General features: G+C 34.7%; 1 long non-coding RNA gene across 1 annotated transcript; it reads left to right on the top strand.

Moving 5' to 3' along the window:
- Nucleotides 1-733: 733 nt before the first annotated feature.
- Nucleotides 734-4,155, top strand: LOC148600611 (uncharacterized). The gene is made up of 2 exons (XR_015918061.1): nucleotides 734-1,005; nucleotides 3,900-4,155. It is a non-coding gene; the product is annotated as an uncharacterized LOC148600611 (long non-coding RNA).
- Nucleotides 4,156-5,088: the final 933 nt, after the last annotated feature.

The following is a 5,088-nucleotide window of genomic DNA, read 5'->3' as shown; positions in this document are numbered from 1 at the left end:
TCCAACCAAGTCAGAAAATAGTTTGCCAGACAACCTCTAGCATTGCTGGAGTATTCTCATATATGAAGAACGTCTACATGTACTAAAATTAGCCTTTGATGCCAGCTTACGTACTGCAGTAATTAGCTGGCCTTGATGAGAGGCAGATTAAATTATCTTTGTTGTATAGAAATAGCAGGTTACTTGGGATTATATGACAAAAGTGTTGCAAACACATATTTTAAACGACGAAGAAAACATTAAGCAACTTTGATAATGGAGATCAGTATTGTTATATATATTTCACATTTAGTTTGCGAATGAGCATGCAAAATGACGTAATATATCAACCAGTTACCTGCATACCGTCTGCATATAAATACAAATTAAATTAATTCTCCCAAATGACAATTATTGAAGTCAAGCAAAGCTGCATGACACATTATTTATTCTTTCCAGACCTGTTTCTAATATAAAATATATCAGGAACTTTTCTTAGATAAACTGGTCTCCGCTGCCAGCTTACGGACGATTATCCGTAAACTGTTGTAAGCTGGCCTTGGTGGAAAACCACTTATATATCCTTTAAGTCGATGAGTTAAATAATTTTTTGATATATTATTTCCCCCTTTATTTATAATGACATCTAGTCCAAATAATATAACCATCCCTTTTAGTTTCGCATTCCGATGCCTGTATTGTGTTCCGTTTCCGGCTTTCGATAACATTCCATTGCTGCATTCAGCAAGTCTGGTTATTCAAACTACCATAATAATGGCCAATAGATTGTACAGCGGAGAATTCGAACACGCAGCTGGAATTGTGTTAATTCCAAGCCGAGAGGACTTCGATAATTTGTGGACATTTTGCGCTGACAGTCACATGGCATTTACTGAAGACTCATATGCTGGGTTCTTTGTTATAGGTTTCCCAGATAAGCAGAACTTCGACCGTTGTGCTGAATTTAGTCGAAACAATAATGTGCGAGCAGCATTTTATGTGTTGACCTTGGAGATTTTTTAATTGGTAAGTTGTTATTGTTTTTCCAGTCAAGAAACAAGAGGATTTCTGTTTTTAGCCGTTCGGTATTTCCGTTTTTTGGGTCACATATCAAAATACCGAGTACCTGCTATTTTACTGCAACAATTCGTGACTGTCATTTAATCAAAACTACAAACCATGCTTTACTCTCAAACAACTTGCATACATTTTCTTTATCTGTTCGTCAGACAGTCAAAAATATTTTCATTGGATCAATGGGACTGCTTATTTCAACTTTGGCCTAGTAACGTACTATTTTTATTTTATGTGCTTAGTTGTGTTTGTCTATTTTCCATGTCTGGTCTTTTCCCTGGATTAATTGTTTTTATTTCCACTAGAATTTTGGTTCGCTTGATTGCTCTTTTAATGTGTTATGAGCCCGGAAACAGCGTTTTAGGCTGACATGAAATTTGTATATGCTAAAAATACTCATTTTCCCTGCCTAGCTCATGTGTACATACAAAATATTCATTGTAAATATGCATCAATGAAATAAAACATATGCTACCTACATTTCTTAAGATTTACAGGTTATTCATAATTCAGAATGTCCTACCACTGAAACTACATGGGTCCTATCCCAAAAAGATTCTACTTTATATACAATTTGCATTCAAAACCGGTCAAAATTATGCATTTGTAAGACCAAGCTCAAGCTAGCGAACAACAAGCCAGCGAACAATAAGCTAGATCATGCTAGCGAACAATAAGAAAGCGCGGGTAACTTCAATACCTAAAAACCATAAAACATAACACACCCACAACGGACTGTGCCATTCACATATATTGCTTGGATAATTTCGTAATAAAATTTTTGACTATATTATTTTTATACACATACTTCAAATGCATTTCAAACTGCTTTATTGAAATTGAGATTAAAAACTTTTAAAATAAAATTTTGAATGCCATTTCTATACTTAACATTGACTGAATCTAAAGGCGACAGAGTGTCGAATCTACTAATTACTATTTTTTAAATGTTTTATATTCCATGTAATAAGAGAATGAACAGTTTAATTCATTCGTTATTTAGCTCTTCCTAGATAGGCATTAGAAAGTAGTTTTCATACTGATATAATTTATTTTGGACACTGGGTTAGTGTCCTCATCTGTAGATCTGAGAAACTTTAATTTCATAACACAAATCAGTTTTTAAACACACGATATAAGCGTTCGTTTGAACGCATCATAAGAGTGTTCGTTTAAACGCACCAAAATAGCGTGCGTTTAAACGCACCAAAATAGCGTTCGTTTAAACGCACTATAGAAGTGCATGTCCGCTTATCGTGCGTTTGGAGAGCGTTTGGGTATTGTGCGTGTGGGAAACCTTAACGTCTCAATGAGTTTACTAAAATAAATTCCACCCCCTTTTGTCAAAACACACACACACACACACACACAAAATAGAAACAGTAAACAAATAGAAAAAAAATAAACGAAATAAAAACAAATAATTAATCGTCACTGTGAAATTTCACTCCTCAAAAAACATTTCTATAAATAATAAATAACCAATATACATAAAAATATCGAGGGGAACGATTGTTATGCACGTCGTGTAGGAGACCCCTCTTCAAGGTGTCATAAAAAATTCATACGGCAAAGCTTTTAAAGGCCATTCAGGGTTAGTTAGACACCATACCGTTTAGTTCACAACTCAATTTCCAGGGTGTGCATATGAACCGTCCTCCCAAACGTGGAATTCAAATTTGGCAAAAAGCGTCAGATAGGGGACCCCTCTTCAAGGTGTCATAAAACATTTCCTACGGCAAAGCTTTTACAGGCCATTCTGGGTTCGTTAGTCACTATACCGGTTAGCTCACCACTCAATTTCAAGGATGTGCATATGAACCGTTCGCCCAAACATGGAATTCAAATTTGGCAAAAAAAAAAAAACTTCATGTAGGGGACACCTCTTCAAGGTGTTCCCTACATGACGTTTTTTTCTTTTGCCAAATTTGAATTCCATGTTTGGAATTTTTTTATTGTTCACGCCCGAGCACTTTAGGGCTGAATTTTCGATATATTGGTTAGTTAACCATCAAATTTCTGGGGTGTTCAATATGGATCGTTCCCGCACAATCAGGATCCCCCAACACATTATTTTGTTCTTTCTTGTTACGAATTACTTTTTATAGAAATCTTTTTTCGTGGAGGAGTGAAATTAAACAATGGTTGGTCATTATTTGTTGTTATTTCATTTGTTTTTTGTTTTTGTATGTTTTTGTAAAAAAGGGATGTAATTTCTTTTTTTATCTTTATAGATCGGATTAAAAAAAAAATTAACATAATTCTGTCGGTATGTAACTGAATTGAGTTGTATAATTAAAGTTGACAGATTTATCAATGTCATATCCAGACATTTACATATCGGGCCCTAAACCAGGGTCCAAAATTAGTTAATTAATAATATTATTATGCAAACTAATATCTTATGTCTATGAAGGCATTCAGAATTTTATTTATTTTAATTACAAAAAGTTTTCAATCTCAGTTTCAATAAAGCAGTTTAAAATGCATTAAAAGTACGTGTATAAATACAATAGTGTCAAAAATTTTGTTACGAAATTATCCAATGATACATAATAATATGAAATAAAATGGCAAAGTCCGTTGTGGGTTTGTTATGTTCTATGGTGTTTAGACATTGAAGTTTTCCCGCACTTTCTTATTGTTTGCAGCCTTATTGTTCGATCGCTAGCTTGATCGGGCTTATTGGTCTCTGTTTTATTCTTCGCTCGCTTGAGCTTGGTATTTGTAAGGGGTGAAATAGGCATCACGAAAACTTGTGAAAAGATCTGTTCTTAGTGAAATGGAATATTATGTGTAAAATTAATGAAAATGCTCAATTCTCAGACTGATTTCTTCAATTTTAGGTACAGAAATAATTGGAAAACGCCTGTAACCAATGCTGGCAATAGCAGAACGGTACTATTTTTCGTAGGAAACAATAGTGAAATTAAAAATAAAAATGTTTGAAAACAATGACGGAGCTATATAAACCGACCTACCTTCATTTTGTAATTGCAAATCCATTGAATTTTTAAGCACATGATGGCTGGGATCCGTCTTCAGTTTTATCTGTTAGTAACACACGTTGCTTCTTTTTTATTAAAGTAAAATAACGTTTAAGCTACTAGTCTTTGTCAGAGTGGTTAAAGGCCGTGAGCTCTTTAATTTTGAAACGAATGTCATTTTTTAAAGTTGGTCAATGAGTGCCAAGGCTACATCAGTTTTCAAAGACCCCGCTGTAGCAAAAACATCTTCTATTATACATGACAAATATGTTGTCGTACCAGCAGACAAAGCCCAAAGCAACATTGTTTTTGTCTGCAAAACGTTTTACATCCAATGTTTATTATCAGAAGTAGACATAGTGGTAAACCATAAATCTGTGCTATCCTCTTTTGGTTTCTCTACCAAGGACGATGATTGTGATTTACCGTCTATGTACTGGATTCCTAAACTCCACAAGAATCCACACAAACAACGTTTCATAGCTGGATCAATGTACCACCAAACCTCTTTCAAAACATTTAACTTCTATACTCACAACTGTCAAAGAGAGTCCTACCGCAACACTAGTTACTCCCGTAGTGGTATTAATTCAATGTGGATCCTGAAAAAATCGGAAGATCTTTTGGAGACAATCAGTTCAAGACTATTATCTGAATATGACATGATAGCATTAAAACCTATGATTTTTCAACTCTGTATACTTCTATTCCCCATACTCAGTTAAAATTCCGACATTATACATCATTGTTTTTCCAAAAAAGATGGTACACCTAGATACAAATATATAGTTCTTGGTAGAGATTCCTCATACTTCGTAAGAAATAATTCCAAATCGTCTTCCAAATATACAGAGGAACTTACTTACTGCCCTTTACGCCACTGGCATGTAGGGCAGTGTACTAGTGATTATTATCACAGGGATTGGATATGCGCCTAGTGCAGGGGGAGTCGAAGACTCTACTACTGCCGCTGACTAGCCTACTTGTAGGTGAAAAAGAAAGCCGAGTGCATACAGAGGAAGATGTTTACCAAATGATGGAATTTTTA

The sequence above is a fragment of the Perna viridis genome, chromosome 13 (genome assembly GCF_037379345.1).
Source record: "Perna viridis isolate PV_CMFRI_1.1 ecotype Kerala chromosome 13, ASM3737934v1, whole genome shotgun sequence".
Lineage (NCBI taxonomy): Eukaryota > Metazoa > Mollusca > Bivalvia > Mytilida > Mytilidae > Perna > Perna viridis.
This window is presented reverse-complemented; position numbering and strand designations above follow the sequence as displayed.